We start from the raw sequence: 16892 nt of genomic DNA, 5'->3' as shown, positions 1-16892 counted from the left end.
ATGTTTTCCTCAATCTAGGTAAGCAGAGGCAATGCGGTATAGTGGTTTACAGTGTGGCTTCTGGAACTAGATTCCTGGGGTTTGGATTCAGCACATGTGACGTTGAACAAGTTGTTTCTTTCTTTTTTTTTTTTTTTTTTGAGATGGAGTTTTGCTCTTGTAGCTCAGGCTGGAGTGCAATGGCACAGTCTCAGCTCACTGCAACCTCTGCCTCTGGGGTTCACGCGATTCTCCTGCCTCAGCCTCCCAAGTAGCTGAGATTACAGGCACGCACCACCACACCCAGTTAATTTTGAATTTTTAGTAGAGACAGGGTTTCTTCATGTTGGCCAGGCTGGTCTCAAACTCCCGACCTCACATGATCCGCCCACCTCGGCCTCCCAAAGTGCTGGGATTACAGGTGTGAGACACCGTGCCCCACCGACCTTGAAAGAGTTATTTAGCCCCCAGATGGTGGGCCCCTTGCCTGCACGCTAGCCCTGGGGCTGCAAAAAAAAAAAAAAAAAGAGTTATTTAACTTCTCCGTATTTTACTTTCCTCACTTGTAAATGGGAAACAGTAATAAAATCTACCTCAGGATTTTTATGAAAATTAAATTAGTAAATCCATGTAATTTTTCAAAACAAGCCCCTGGCTTATAGTAAATGCTCAGTGAATGTGAGCTATTATTTAATATTTTATTAACTAGCATCTATGAGGTGTTTCAGTGACTGTGTAAGGAAACCACATGGCTCACATCTGTAATGCCCATACTTTGGGAGGCTGACACAGGAGGATCCCTGGAGCCCAGGAGTTCAAGACCAGCCTGGGCACTACAGCAAGACCCTGTTTCTAAAAGAAAAAAAAATGTTGGCCGGGCGCTGTGGCTCACGCCTGTAATCCCAACACTTTGGGAGGCTGGGGCGGATGGATCACAAGGTCAAGAGCTCGAGACCATCCTGGCCAACATGGTGAAACCACGTCTCTCCTAAAAAAAAATTACAAAAAATAGCTGGGCATGGTGGCATGTGCCTGTAAATCCCAGCTGCTCTGGAGGCTGAGGCAGAAAAATTGCTTGAACCAAGGAGTCAGAAGTTGCAATGAGCCGAGATCTCGCCTCTGCACTCCAGCCTGGTGACAAAGGGAGATTCTGTCTCAAAAAACAAAAAACAAAAAAACAAAAAAAAAATTCTTTTTTTTTAAGTTAGCCAGGTGTGATAGAAAGCACTCATAGTTCTAGCTACTTGGGAGGCTGAGGCAGGAGGATTCGTTAAGCCCAGGAGTTCAGGGCTGTAGTAAGCTATGACGGATTGCACCACTGCACTCTGACCTGAGCGGCAGAGCAAAACACTGTCTTAAAAATAAAAAAGAGAGGTTGAGATCCAAGATGGTCGATCACTAACAGCTCGGGATTGTAGCTCCCAGTGAAAGCTCAGAGAACAAGACGACGCCACACTTTTACATGAATTTTTGTCACTTACGGATCAGCCGATTCCCAGTGGAGGAGCCCCACGGGTCGCCAGCGGGACTCTCGTGGCCGCCGCAGCGGTTTTGCCGGCACCTTGGCGCAGCAGCTCTTCATGCAGAGCAAACGCGACCGCTTCCCCTACTGACGGAGTTTGGAGCTTGGGGAAGTCAGAGCCGCTTGTTGCAGACTCAAGAGGGAAGCCAGACCAGAGATTCCCGGGCAGAAGAGCACCATCAGTCTTATCACTGCTATTTAGGCCGCAACAGTGGGTTGCTCGGATCCCAGCACTGAGAATCAATAAATCGGACGTCGACTCAGAAACCTAATTAGAAAGGTGGTTCATCTACAATGAAGGGAAAAAAAACAGCCTAAGAAGGCTGAGTATACCCAAAATCAGAACCCATCAGCAACGGAACAAGTCCTGATGGAAAAGGACTCATCAGCAACGGAACAAGCCCTGATGGAAAAGGACTCATCAGCAACGGAACAAGCCCTGATGGAAAAGGACTGTGTTCCATTATCTGAAGTAGGCTTTAAAAGGTGGATGATGAGAAACTTCTGGGAGTTAAAGGAACTTGTTCTAACCCAATGTAAAGAAACTAAGAACTTTGAAAAAAGGTTCGATGAAATGATGAAAAGAATAGACAATATAGAGAGGAATACAAATGAACTTATGGAGTTGAAAAATACAACACGAGAACTTAGTGAAATATGTACAAGCTTAAATAGCCGAATGGATCAAGCAGAAGAAAGGATATCAGAGGTCGAAGACCAACTTAATGAAATAAAACAAGATAAGAATAGAGAAAAAAGGATAAAAAGGAATGAGCAAAGTCTCCAAGAAATATGGGACTATGTGAAAAGACCAATATACACTTGATTGGTGTACCTGAATGTGATGGAGAGAATGAATTCAAGCTGGAAAATACTTTTCAGGACATTATCCAGGAAAATTTTCCCAAATTAGCAAAGCAGGACACTATTCAACCCCAGGCAATACAGAGAACACCACAAAGATATTCCTCAAGAAGACCAACCCCAAGGCACATAATCGTTAGATTCACCAGGATCGAAACGAAGGAGAAAATATTAAGGGCAGCCAGAGGGAAAGATCAGGTTACCCATAAAGGGAAGCCTATCAGGCTTACAGCGTATCTCTGAGCGGAAACCCTACAAGCTAGAAGAGAGTGGGGACCAATATTCAATGTACTTAAAGAACAGAACTTTCAGCCCAGAATTTCATATCCTGGCAATTTAAGCTTTACAATTGAAGGAAAAATAAAATCTTTTAGGAACAAGCAAGTACTCAGAGATTTTATTACCACCAGGCCTGCTTTACAAGAACTTCTAAAAGAAGCATTATATATAGAAAGGAACAACCAGTATGAGCCTTTCTAAAAATACACCAAAAAGTAAAGAGCATTAACATAAAGAAGCATTTATATCAACAAAAGGATAAAATAGCCAGTTAATATCAAATGGCAGTAACCCTAAATTTAAATCGACTAAATCCCCCAATCAAAAGATACAGACAAAATCTAACGGTATATCTAAAGATATACAAAGACTCAAAATAAAGGGTTGGAAAAAAACTTACCAACCAAATGGAGAGCAAAAATAAATAAATAAAAAGCAGGAGTTGCAATTCTCATAATTAATAAAATAGATTTTAAAGCTACAAGGATACAAGGGTAAAAGGATTAATGTAATAATAAGAGATCTTAACACCTAGATACATAAGACCCATAATGAGATTTAGATTCAACGAGACAGAAAATTGATAACGATATCCAGGACTTGAACTCAGATCCAGAACAATAAACTCAATAGAGCTCTCCATTTTAAACACACAAAATATACATTATCCACTTTAAATACACAAAATATTGATTGGCCATTATTGATACCTATTTTAGGAATGAAGTAATATTTCTTTTTCCCTCTTTTTCCCTCTTCTTTTCCTCTTTTTCCCTCTTTTTCTTTCCCTAAGGAAAAAAATAATAAATAAAAAAGAAACAAAAGGAAAAGGAAACCACCATAAAACACAGTGGCTTAAAACAATAAACCAATGTCTCTCTCACAATTCTGTAGTTCAGCAATCTGGCCCAGGCTCTGTGGGCAGTTACGCCAAATTCCCCTGGCATCACTCCATGGATCACACATGTGGACTGGGGCTGGGTGGTCTAAGACAGCATCACTCTCAGGTCTGGTGGCTGGGGGTGGCTGGCAGATAGGCCCCATGTTGTAGCAACCTGTCTCCAGGAGGCTGCCTGGACTTCTCCCCTTTGTGAACCAGGGTTCCAATCATAGCCCAAAGAGGGTAAGCCCTGGCCAGCAAATGCTTTTCAAGCCTTTACTTAGATCACATTTGTTTATTGTTTGTTTTTCTGAGTCAATCTCACTCTGTCACCCAGGCTGGAGTGCAGTGGAGCGGTCTCAGCCCACTGCAACCTCTGCCTCCCAGGTTCAAGCAATTCTCCTGCCTCAATCTCCCAAGTAGCTGGGACTACAGGTGCCCGCCACCACACCTGGCTAATTTTCATATTTTTACGAGAGACGGGGTTTCATCATGTTGGCCAGGCTTTTCTCGAACTCCTAACCTCAAGCGATCCATCCACCTCAGCCTCCCATAGTACTGGGACTATGGGTGTGAGCCACCACACCCGGCCTACTTAGACGACATTTGTTAATGTCCCATTAGCAAAGGCGAGTCACAAATTCAAGCTCAGCTTCAAAGGATGCAGACATAAACTTTACATCTTGATGGGAAGACAGACAAAGTCATCATGCAAAAGAACACACACACGTCGGGGATGGGAGCACTTTCACAGCGGTGTGAACAGTCTGCTATACTGGGCACCAGATGTGTAAGCGGAGCTCAGTTCTGGAGGCTGGAAGGAATGCTTTCTTGACCCTCAGGGTTCAGGATAGCAGGTTAAGACGCATGAAAAAACATTATAATGCAAGGTCTGAATGTGACAAGTGCCCCAACTTAGGAGTTCAAATCAGACAGATCTTTTGCAGCTAATGAGGGGTGGAGGTCAATGGGTCGAGAAAGCTTAATTTGCTTGACCTTGAAGTGTGGCAAGAATCTAGACGTGCGGAGATGGGGAAAATGATATTCCAGGTGGAAAGAAGAGCAAAGGTGGAAAAACCAAGGCATGTTTGGGAAATCCAAACTTATCTAGCATATCTGGAGTGTGGAGAAATAAAGGGGGACTGCAGGGCAGAAAACTAGAAAGATGGGCTCCAATGTGGGTGAGCTTGTGTTTGAACTTCATTCTGTAGGCAATGGGGAGCCACTGAATACTTTTTAGGGACAAGTGAAAAGAACTGTAGTAAGGAGACTCCTTTGCCTGTATTCTGTAGGATGGCCTGGGGTGCAGAGCAAGAAGAGGAGAGGTGACCACAGGTAATGAAAGGACTGGGGGGTCTAGGCAATGGGGTTGGCCAGGGGTAGCACAAGTAGAAAGTATCTGAACGGATCCCGATGGTGACTGCAAATGGGGCATGAAGAGGTGTCAGGGTTGGCTCTGAAGTTGCCAGGCTCACGACCCAAAGGATGGCAGAGAAGAGGAGATTCAGTTACAAAGCAGGGGCGTCTGAGCAAGAACAGGTGTGAAAAGGACTTGTGGATGTGAGGAGTGTCTGGGACATCCAGGTGGTGTCCAACCAAGGTCCAACATCATGCTAAGGAAAGAGGAAGAAGAGAAAAGGAGAGGAGACTTTGTCAGAGCAACCTTGCACACAGCATTTCAAGGCGGTTGACAGCAAGGGTCAGATGTGGCCAAATGATTAAGGAAGAAGAAAGATGATCAGCCAACTGATTTGACAATGAAAAGGTCACTGGTGACTTCCTAGGGGAGCAGAGGAGGCTGAAGTCCCAGGCTTTATTTTATTTTATTTGAGACAGAGTCTTGCTCTGTCCCCATACTAAAATGTAGTGGTGCAATCTCGGCTCACTGCAACTTCTGCCTCCCGCATTCAAATGATTCTCCTGCCTCAGCCTCCCAAGTAGCTGGAACTACAGGTGCACACCACCTTGCCCAGCTAATTTTTGTAATTTTTGTAGAGACGAGGTTTCATCATGTTGGCCAGGATGGTCTCTATCTTCTGGCCTCATGATCCGCCCAGCTCAGCTTCCCAAAGTGCTGGGATTACAGGCTCGAGCCACCACACGTGGCCCCCAGGCTTTATTTATTTATTTGTTTGTTCTGTCATCCAGGCTGGAGCACAGTGGTGGGATCTCAGCTCACTGCAACCTCTGCCTCCTGGCTCAATGGATCCTCCCACCTCAGCCTCTCAGGTAGCTGGAACTACAGCCACATACAACCATACCCAGCTAAATTTTTTTGGGGGGGGTTGTGGGTTTAAGTTTTGTGGGTTTTATTTATTTATTTATTGTAGAGATGGGGTTTCACTATGTAACCCAGGCTGGTCCAAGCTTTATTTTTTATTTATTTATTTATTTATTTAGAGACAGAGTTTCCCTCTTGTTGCCCAGGCTGGAGTGCAGTGGCGCAATCTCAGCTCACTGCAACCTCCACCTCCCAGGTTCAAGTGATTCTCCTGCCTCAGCCTCCCGAGTAGCTGGGATTACAGGCGCCCGCCACCACGCCCGGCTAATTTTTTGTATTTTTAGTAGAGAAAAGGTTTTTTTGTTTTGTTTTGTTTTTTAAAGACAGGGTTTCACCATATTGGTCGGGCTGGTCTCAAACTCATGACCTCAGGTGATCCGCTCACCTCAGCCTCCCAAAGTGCTGGGATTACAGGCGTAAGCCACCGTGCCCAGCCCTCCAAGCTTTTTTTTGATATTTTATTATTTCTTATTTCATTTTTATTGGAATGCTTCACGAATTTCCACGTCATCCTTGTGCAGAGCCCATGCTCATCCTCCCTGTGCCGCTGCAGTTTTGGTCTCTGTGCTGCTGAAGTCCCTGTGCCATCCTCCCTGTGCCACTGCAGTCCCCAGGCTTTGAGGAGGGAGCACCAGGCATTCTGCTCTCTGGGATGCAAGGCTGGAGAGATCCCCTGGACTTACATGACCCTGGTGCTGGCCTGTCTTTCCACCCACTAGAGTGAATGAAATGTTAAAAATAAAACAAATACTGCTGTTCCCTTCCACCCTAAAGAAGGGAGGCACGCTAGACTCTCCCTGCGCCTCTCCCTGTCTCTGTGGCCTGCTGGCTGGAGATCAGGCACCGTCAGGGAGACAGATGCTGTCAGGACAGGCGTCTGTTTACTTGCTAGCAGAACACTGCTGTGTTTTCACAGCCCAGAATAGCTCCATAGCCACCCCCAGGCCCATAGACCTAGGAGCCTCACTGTTTGTTTTCATGACAATTCTGGGCCTCACCTCTTCCCTTCTCTGAGTCAAGGTCCTCATCTGAGAACTCTCAGAGCGGGTATGGTGTGGGTTCAAGGGGCCAAGACTACTAATTTCCTAATTATCTCTCCCAGCTGGCTCGGGAAGAGGGGAGGACTAATAACTGACTGTACAACACCGGCGTTTCGGTTGGGATGGAATTTCCCCAGCTCATAAAGAAAGAGTTGATTGAAGTACTGCATGGCCGGTGGGGGTGCAGGGGAAGGAAACAAGGGAATGGAAGAGCATAGAAGGGAAGACTCCAGTCTGGATTGCAGCAGGTTCTGTGCGGGGCGCTTTCACTGGAGAATGCTGGGGGCTTCTCTGACTCGTGCTTCTCAGGTCAGGCTGCCCTGGTGTTTAGAAGGAATCAGGGGTAGGAGGAAGACTGGCTTCACAGAATACCCTTTCAAACTCCAATTTTTTTTAACAATGTGAGTGAGTTACTTTTGAAAATATTTTGGGTTCACACCTGTAATCCCAGAACTTTGGGAGCCTGAGGCAGGTAGATCACTTGAGGTTGGGAGTTCGAGATCAGCCTGACCAAAACGGTGAAACCTCATCTCTACTAAAAAAAAAACAAACCCCAAAATTAGTCGGGCCATGGTGGCGTATGCCTGTAATCCCAGCTACTCTAGTGACTGAGGCACAAGAATTGCTTGAACCAGGGAGGAGGAGGTTGCAGTCAGCTGAGATCATGCTACTGCACTTCAGCCTGGGCAACAGAGCAAGACCCTGACTCTAAATAAATAAATAAAGAGGCCAGGCACAGTGGCTCACACCTGCAATCCCAGCACTTTGGGAGGCCAAGGTGGTTGGATGATCTAAGCTCAGAAGTTCGAGACCAGCCTGGGCAACATGGCAAAACCCTATCTCTACTAAAAATACAAAAAATTTGCTGGGCCTGGTGGCACCTGCCTGTAATCCCAACTACTCAGGAGGCTGAGGCAGGAGAGTTGCTTGAACCCAAAAGGCAGAGGTTGCAGTGAGCTGAGATCTCGCCACTGCACTCAAGCCTGGGCAACAGAGAGAGACCCTGTCTCAAAAAAAAGAAAGAAAGAAAGCAAATATTTTAATTTTTAAAATATGACCACATTTATCTTTTTTTTCTGGGAATCATTAATCTTTTACTTCTGTTAGATAATTCAAAGCCAGGCATCCCTTCATTGGAGCTTCGTTCAAAGGACTGCCACCACTCAGAATATCAAAGCTGAATGGAGGGTGAGAGTCCCTGGGTCTTATTTTACAGTTGCCAAAAGCAAAACCCAGAGACTCCAGTGACTTGGCCAAGGTTGCACAGCTCTTTCATTTTATTTATTTTTAAAACGCTGGTGATGACCATGAGGAAGGGATGGTTTTCTGGGCTGCCTGTGGGATCCTTGAGAGTGTTTTTTTTTTTTTTTTTTTGAGACAGTTTCACTCTGTTGCCCAGGCTGGAGTGCAATGGCAAAATCTCGGCTCACCACAACCTCCACCTCCTGGGTTCAAGTGATTCTGCCTCAGCCTCCTGAGTAGCTGGAATTACAGGCATGCACCACCACGCCTGGCTAATTTTGTAATTTTAGTAGAGACGGGGGTTTCTCCGTGTTGGTCAGACTGTTCTCAAACTCCCAACCTCAGGTGATCCATCTGCCTCGGCCTCCCAAATCCTGGGATTACTGGTGGGAGACACTGCGCATAGCCCAAGAGTGTTTCTGCTTGTCTTCTAAGAAAAAAGAAGAAGTACCTTCTGCCCCCTGCCCACCTCCTACCCACCAGTCCCAGCCTCTCTCCCAGCCTGAGCAGGGGATGTGCAATTGATGACCTGGTTTTTCTTCCCTCCTTTTTTAGTCGGTCTCAATGCTTCCAAAGAATCCTTGGATTGAAGCAAGGAGGGACAGCAGTTTGGGCTTAGGTCAAGTCACACTTCCCTTCTCTCCTCAAATAGCCCTTCTTTCCCTCTGGGATACAGATCAGGACCAAGGGGAAAGTCAGCCTTTTAAAAATAGTCCTGACCACACTTTTGCAGGCTTCCTTCCCTTGCCTCTGCCTCTGTAGTGCGCCACCAACAAAGTTTAACTCCTGGCAGAAAGAATGAAATTTGACAGCAAAAATGCTTTCTTTTTTTTTTTTTAAGACGGAATCTCTGTCGCCCAGGCTAGAGTGCAGTGGCGCACTCTCAGCTCACTGCAACCTCCACCTCCCAAGTTCAAGCGATTCTCCTGCCTCAGCCTCTTGAGTAGCTGAGATTACAAGTGTGTGCTATCACACCCGGCTAATTTTTGTTTTCATTTTTAGTGGAGATGGGGTTTCACTATGTTGGTCAGGCTAGTCTCAACTTGCCTGACCTTGTGATCCTTCCCCCTCCCAAAGTGCTGGGACTACAGGCATGAGCCACTGCACCTGGCCAACAAAAATGTTTTCTAACTGCAAAGGTGGTTTGGCACTGCAAAGGGTTGATTAAGAATGGGAGAAGAGGCTGGGCACGGTGGCTCACGCCTGTAATCCCAACACTTTGGGAGGCTGAGGCGGGTGGATCACTTGAGGTCAGGAGTTTGAGACCAGCCTGGCCAACATGGTGAAACCCCAGTCTCTGCTAAAAATACAAAAAATTAACCGGGTATGGTGGTGTGAGCCTGTAATTTCAGTTACAGGCTCTTCAATTACAGGCTGAGGCAGGGCAATTGCTGGAGCCTGGAAGGCGGAGGTTGCAGTGAGCTGAGATCGTACCACTGCACTGCAGCCTGGGTGACAGAGCAAGACTCTGTCTCAAAAAAAAAAAAAATGAACAGGAGAAGAGTCTACCATCTGTTTGTGAGGGAACTGGTTGAATGTTTGTGGAAACAGGTTACTTCCTGGAGGGAACAACAGCTTCTTTTGGGAAAGGGGGCTAAGGAAGAGGGAGGAGGAGAGGAAGGGCAGGCCGTGCTTCCAGTAAAGGTTCTGGTGACTCATATGACTTTGGAAGAAGGCAGGCCCTGGGATGATTGCAGGGGGAAGGTATCGAGTGGGTTGTTCTGAACTGTTTACAATGCAGCAAATGCCTTCAGGTTTTCTTCTGTGGACAAAATGTGCAGCCATCCTGAGACATGCTGCATGCTTCCCCTACCTGGTCAGCAGAGGCACAGTTCAAGGTCCTGAAGCTGAACTTTCTCACTGTGCCAGAGAGAAGACAGCCCTTTGCACTGGCAAACAATAATTAACCCACCTCTCCCTCCACCTGTTTTTCTCAACATGTTTTTCTAAAACATAAACTGGGTCACTCACTTAGAAGGTGAGTGTTGAGCTGGCCAGTTTCCCAAGTCCACCGTGAAACACTTCCTCCACTGATCACTTGGTAGGTGAAAGAAAAGTATACAAAAGAAAAGTAATTAAAAAATAATAAAACTGTACATTTTGCAGTTTGGGCTGTAACCCTTCAGAGGAATCTATCCTGCTGCTTGGATTAAGCTGTGGACTAGAGCTAGGTTTTTTTTTTTCTGTGGGGAGGTTATAATTTATTTCAAAGAGACAGGGTCTTGCTATGTTGCCCAGGCTGGAGTGCAGTGGCTATTCACAGGCATGATCCCACTACTGATTAGCACGGGAGTTTTGACCTGCTCCGTTTCCAACCTGGGCCAGTTCATCCCTCCTTAGGCAACCTGGTGGTCCCCGCTCCCAGGAGGTCACCATATTGATGCAGAACTTAGCGTGGACACCAGATCGGCATAGCGCACTACAGCCCAGAACTCCTGGGCTCAAGCGATCCTCCCACTTCAGCCTCCCAAGTAGCTGGGACTACAGACACGTGCCACCGGGCCCAGTTGGAGCTAGGTTTTGAATACCATCTATAGTATGTAGACAACATCGATTCTAGGCCAGGCACAGGGGCTCATGCCTATAACCCCAACACTTTGGGAGGCTGACACAAGAGGACGCTTGAGCCCAGGAGTTACAGACAAGCCTGGGCAACAAAGTGAAACCCTGTTTCTACAAAAAATACAAAAAATTAGCCAGGCATGGTGACATGGGCCTCAGCTACTGGAGAGGCTGAGCTGGGAGGATCACTTGAGACCCAGGATGTTGAGACTGCAGTGAGCCATTATGGGACCACTGCACTCCAGCCTGGGCAACAGCGTAAGACCCTGTCTCAACAAAAAAGAACCATTTCCAGAGCCCCTACCCAGAATAGAAGATTCGGCTTCAGGTAAAATCAGACTTTCTTTCTGGGAGTAAATGCAATTTTTGGATGAGGTGTGTGGTAAGTTACAGCTCCTTTTTCCTCTTTGCGTTCTCATCTGCAAATAAACTTGTTTGAGTGAATGAGTCAACCCTGGCCTGGGAGAAGGTGCCAGGGCCCTGGACCCAGCTGCCCTTATTTATCAGCCAACCAGACTGTACTCCCTGGCACCTTTCCTTCATGTTCTCCAGATCCAAAGCCTCCGGATTTCTAGTTGTGGGGGAAATGCCTAAGGAGTGGCATGCTTGGGCACCTACCAAACATGAGCCTGAATAATTTTCCATCCTCATTCCTTCCCCAACTCGGCTGGCCATTTTCCCAGCGGGGATTAACCATCTTCTCCACTGAGGATAAAATAATAGGGAACTTACTGATATTTCTTTTTTTTTTTTTTTAATTTTTTATTGGATTATAGGTTTTGGGGTACATGAGCAGAGCATGCAAGACAGTTGCGTAGGTACACACATGGCAGTGTGCTTTCTTTTCTTCTCCCCTTCACCCACATTTGGCTTTTCTCCCCAGGCTATCCCTCCCCACCTCCCCCTCCCACTGGCCCTCCCCTTTTCCCCCCAATAGACCCCAGTGTTTAGTACTCCCCTTTCTGTGTCCATGTGTTCTCATTTTTCATCACCCACCTATGAGTGAGAATATGCGGTGTTTCATTTTCTGTTCTTGTGTCAGTTTGCTGAGGATGATGTTTTCCAACTTACTGATATTTCTACAAAGGAAATCAAAATATTTCACCCCAAACTATGGCTCCCCAGTACAAGAAGTCCTTTGTTTGTGACAGGACGTTGCTCTGTTGCTCTGGCAGGAGTGCAGCGGCCCGATCACGGCTCACTGTACATCCCAGTTCAAGTGATCCTCCCACCTCAGCCTCCTGAGTAGTTGGGATTATAGGCTCCTACCATTGCACCGGGCTAATTTTTATATTTTTTTATAGAGATGGGGTTTCACCATGTTGGCCACTAAAATACAAAAATTAGCCAGGCATGGTGGTGCGCGCCTGTAGTCCCAGCTACTTGGGAGGCTGAGACAGGAGAATTGCTTGAACCCAGAAGGTGGAGGTTGCAGTGAGCCAAGATCGCACCACTGCACTCCAGCCTGGCGCCTGGTGACAGAGTGAGACTCTGCCTCAAAAAAAAAAAAAAAAAAGAAAATAGGACTGGTTGGGCATGGTGGCTCAAGCCTATAATCCCAGCACTTTGGGAGGCCAAGGCAGGTGGATCACCTGAAGTCAGAAGTTCAAGACCAGTCTGGCCAACATGGTGAAACCCCATCTCTCCTAAAAATAAAAAATTTAGCCGGACATGGTGGCATGCGTCTGTAATCCCAGCTACTGGGGAGGCTGAGGCAAGAGAATTGCTTGAACCCAGGAGGCAGAGGTTGCAGTGAGCCAAAATCGTGTCACTGCACTCCAGCCCGGGCAACAAGAGCAAAACTCTAAACTCCATCTCAAAAAAAAAAAAAAAAAATCGGACTGACACACAAAAGCAACTTTTCTTCTTCTTCCTTTATCCTATTATCTATTACAGGAAAGAAGTCCAAAAATCTAACCATAAAATGGGTCTCAACAGACTCTTTTTCAAGATAGTGGCTGTCTCTGAGGATCATTTAAAATCCAGGGAGAACTATTTACAAGTTAACTTCTGTTCCTGGATTCAATCTTTCTCCCTCTGCCCTCTGATAGAATTCTTTTTCTCCTCCACTCCCATAACCTGTTTTTGTGAGAATCCAAGCCCCCGTTCTTTCTGTAACCTCAAGATGGTAGATAAGCTTCCATACCTCATTGGGAAGTTGGATCTTCATTCTGAAGCCTCCCATGTATACATGTTAAATACATTTGTATGCCTTTTCTCCTGTTAATCAATCTGCCTTATGTTAGTGATTTTTCAGCCAACTTGTACCTTGTCACCCACATAAGACTCCTCCAGGTTACATAGTTTTGTAAATGTCAGGCCACCCTGTCCCACTAAACAGCCAAGGTCCTGGAGGACAGCTGGGATTTAACTTTTTTTTTTTTTTTGAGATGGAGTCTTTCTCTGTCACCGAGGTTGGAGTGCAGTGGTGCGATCTCTACTCACTGCAACCTCTGCCTCCCGGGTTTAAGTGATTCTCCTGCCTCAGTCTCCTGAGTAGCTGGGACTGCAGGTGGCTACCACCACACCCAGCTAATTTTCATATTTTTAGTAGAAACGAGGTTTTGCCTTGTTAGCCAGGCTGGTCTTGAACTCTTGACCTCAGGTGATCTGCCCACTGTAGTTTCCCAAAGTGCTGGGTTTACAGTTGTGAGCCACCATGCCTGGCCTGGGATTTAACTTTTAATTCCTCAGAGAGTCAGGCATGGTGCTTTGCCCAGGAAGTGTTGTTGAATTAAACTAGAGCAATCTTGAAAAGGGAAAATAACAAGAGTTAGAGGGAGATGGCAGGAAGCCCTCTCTGAAGATAGTTCTTTATATGAGTGGATTCTGCAGGGCACTGTTGCTCATATCTGTAATCCCAGCATTTTGGGAGGCCAAGGCAGGAGGATCATCTGAGGCCTGGAGTTCAAGACCAGTTTGAGCAACATAGTGAGACCTCCATCTGCACAAAAAATAAAACATTAGCCGGGTTTGGTGGTATGTGCCTGTAGTACCAGCTACCCAGAGGCTGAGGCAAGAGGATCCCTGAAGCCTGGGAGGTTGAGGCTGCAGTGAGCTGTGATGGTGCCACTGCACTCCAGCCTGGGCAACAGAGTGAGACCCCTATCTCAAATAAATAAACAGATCAATGAATGGATTCTCAGCAAAACTTCTAGCCACTCACCTCCTATAGCCATAGGACCTTTGAGAATCCACAGCATCTCGATGCAGTCAGCTTTCTAACAAGCTCAGGTCTGTTGGGGCCTCACCTGTTTTCCCACAGATAAAAACATGCTGGAGGAAGCAGAAAAGGGCTGGAAGGTAGACAGGTGAGGACTTGCTCGTCATCTCATGACTATGAGGTTTCTCTGACACAGAGGGTCCCCCTGCCTGGCAGGCACCTGCTGGGAAGACTCCCACTGCCCCTGGATGCCCAGAGTGGGATGCCAGCTCTGTCACTTATGAACTCCTTATCCACAGGGGCATTCTCCCTGAGGCTCCTCAGAAAATAAGGCCCTCCACTGGCTCCCCATATGCTGAGCACATGATAGAACCCCTCCTGACTCAGAGACCCTAGCTCCTAGCTGCCCTGCCACGACCCAGACGGTGGCCTTTGGATATTTTTTTAGACTCACTTTGCCTCATCTCAGACCATAGAAACTCTAATCCCAGAGGTCACTGCAATAGTCACTCCACAATAGAGGCTTACCTGGATAGAGAGAGGCTTCCTACCTGTGGCTTAGCCGTCCTGACAGTGCAAATCACATACACCCCACGCCCCAACACTGCCACACATGGGCTTTCTTTGCACCCCCACCCCCCCGCCAGTCACCACCACATTACCTGCTCTCCGAGGTTAGATGTGGCAGGAGAATGTTGCTTGGACCAGCAGAAACCACGCGGTCAAGGGCAACTGGAGTCAGCATGAGCTGGGTGGGAGCCCTTGGTGGGGTGGAGAGGAGACTCCAGGTCATACCTCCTGGAGGATGTTTTAATCATTTCCAGCATGGAATGCTGTTAACCTTTGCCACAGATTCATTAGGTCTGAGTTTCTTTTCTCTGTCCCGAGCTACCCCTTAGATGTCAATATAGACTTCATGATGGAAAATTCAGGCAGGTTTTTAAACGCATTATTCCCCCTAGCTCTTATTCTCAAAAATGAGTGAATTTGGAGGCAGCGGTTCCTGCCTGTAATCCCAACACTGCAAAGTTGAGGCGGGAGGATCACCTGAAGCCAGGAATCTGAGACCAGTCTGGGCAGCGTGGTGAGACCCTGTCTCTAGAAAAATAAACAAATAAATAAATAATAGTGATATGAAGCATGACTAAATAGCCCTATTTTTTAAAAATACATGAATTCATTACCTAATTCGTTCCCTGATTCCTTTCACAGTCCTCCATGACCCAAGTGTGAGGGTTTTGGTTGCTCTGCTGTTTGCGAGCTGATGTATAGTATGCACACATACACACAGATAATGCATCTTGAGCTTTCTTTTGTGCATATACAATATATACAAGAAAGCTCAAGATACAGAAGCCCTTTTTCAAAATTAACTGAAAGTTTCAAACTCTTTTAAGTCTTCAGTAACCAATTTGCTGGTATGCTTATTTAGAACCAGATATTCATCATATTGTTGTACAATATGACTATACATTCATTCTATTGCTTAAACTTATGAGTTAAAATACTTGACCAAGCATAGTGGTTCACACCTGTAATCCGAGAGCTTTGAGAAGCCAAGGCTGGCAGATGGCTTGAGCTCAGGAGTTCAAGACCAGCCTGGGCAACATAGTAAAATCTCATCTCTACAAAAGACACACAAATTAGCTGGGCATGATGGCATGTGCCTGTGATCCTAGCTACTCAGGAGGCTGAGGTAGGAGGATCATGTGGGCCCAGGAGGTTGAGGCTGCAGTGAGCCTTGATTATGCCACTGCACTCCATATTATGGGTGACACAGAGAGACCCTGTCTCAAAAAAAAAAAAAAAAAAGAAAGAACATTTAAAACAAAACAAAACAAAAAAACCAGGCCGGGTGAGGTGGCTCACACCTGTAATCTCAGTACTTTGGGAGACTGAGGTGGGCAGATCACAAGCTCAAGAGATTGAGACCATCCTACCCAACACGGTGAAACCCCATCTCTACTAAAAAATACAAAAATTAGCTGGGTGTGGTGGCGCACGCCTGTAGTCCCAGATACTCAGGAGGCTGAGGCAGGAGAATGGCTTGAACCCAGGAGGTGGAGACTGCAGTGAGCTGAAATTGCATCACCGCACTCCAGCCTGGCGCCTTGCCACAGAGCAAGACTCTGTCTCAAAAACACCACCACCACCACCAAGGGCTGTAACTTTAAGGTCATTAAATGAATTAATCACTGCATTCAAAGATGACTACTTTCTGGCCCTAAGAGATGGGAAGCCAATATCAGGAAGGGGGTTGATCTCCCAAATCAGAGGCAGACCGGACACTCTAATACAGTTAAGGAAACACCAGCAAGATGGCAGTCCCTAATACAATAGAAGTTACTATATTTTATTTGTTGTTTTTCTTTTGTTTTGTTTTTTTAGAGACAGGGGTCTTGCTCAGTTGCCCAGGCTAGAGTGCAGTGGCAGGACCATACCTCACTTCAGCCTTCAACTCCTGCCTCAGCAATCTTCCTGCCTCAGCCTCCCAAATAGCTGGGACTACAGAAGCACATTACCATGTCCAGGTAATTTTTGTATTTTTAGTAGAGACAGGGTTTCACCATGTTGGCCAGGCTGGTCTTGAACTCCTGGCTTCATGATCTGCCCACCTCGGCCTCCCAAAGTGCTGGGATTACAGGTGTCAGCCACCACACCCGGCCCAAAATTTGTTTTTTAATTTTTGCATAGAGATGAGGGTTTTGCTTTGTTGCCCAGGCGGGGCTCCAACTCCTGGCTTCAAGGGATTCTCCCACCTCAGCCTCCCAAACTGCTGGGATTACGGATGTGAGCCACCACAACCAGCCAGAGCTTTCTAATTTTAAAATTAGAAACTTAAAACTTGAGTAGCTGGAGAGCCAAGATTTTTCTTTGTCCTCAAATAAGTGCTATTGCAGACATAGAAAATCTGACATCTTTGCAAGAATCATGGTGGAGATAGACTCTGTCCTGTCTCTGGCCTGGTTTCGGGGACCAGGAGGGCAGCCCCTTGCACTGCCAAGAAGCATGCCAAAGTTAATCATTTGCCCTGCTGAGTACATGGCCGATCAGGCTGTTTTTGTGTGCCTGTTTTCACC

General features: G+C 46.4%; 1 long non-coding RNA gene and 1 other non-coding gene across 2 annotated transcripts; both read right to left on the bottom strand.

Moving 5' to 3' along the window:
- Positions 1-6281: 6281 nt before the first annotated feature.
- On the bottom strand, positions 6282-6384 carry LOC118154305 (U6 spliceosomal RNA). Its single transcript, XR_004744176.1, has one exon. It is a non-coding gene; the product is annotated as a U6 spliceosomal RNA (small nuclear RNA).
- A 5002-nt stretch (positions 6385-11386) lies between these two features.
- LOC128932170 (uncharacterized) lies at positions 11387-14597 on the bottom strand. The gene is made up of 3 exons (XR_008481658.2): positions 14475-14597; positions 13816-13900; positions 11387-11728 (listed from the first exon to the last, which is right to left on the bottom strand). It is a non-coding gene; the product is annotated as an uncharacterized LOC128932170 (long non-coding RNA).
- Between the last annotated feature and the right edge of the window lie 2295 nt (positions 14598-16892).

The sequence above is a fragment of the Callithrix jacchus genome, chromosome 5, assembly GCF_049354715.1.
Source record: "Callithrix jacchus isolate 240 chromosome 5, calJac240_pri, whole genome shotgun sequence".
Taxonomy (NCBI): Eukaryota; Metazoa; Chordata; class Mammalia; order Primates; family Cebidae; genus Callithrix; species Callithrix jacchus.
Note: the sequence above shows the minus strand (reverse complement) of the source record. Positions and strands in the feature narration are given on the sequence as shown.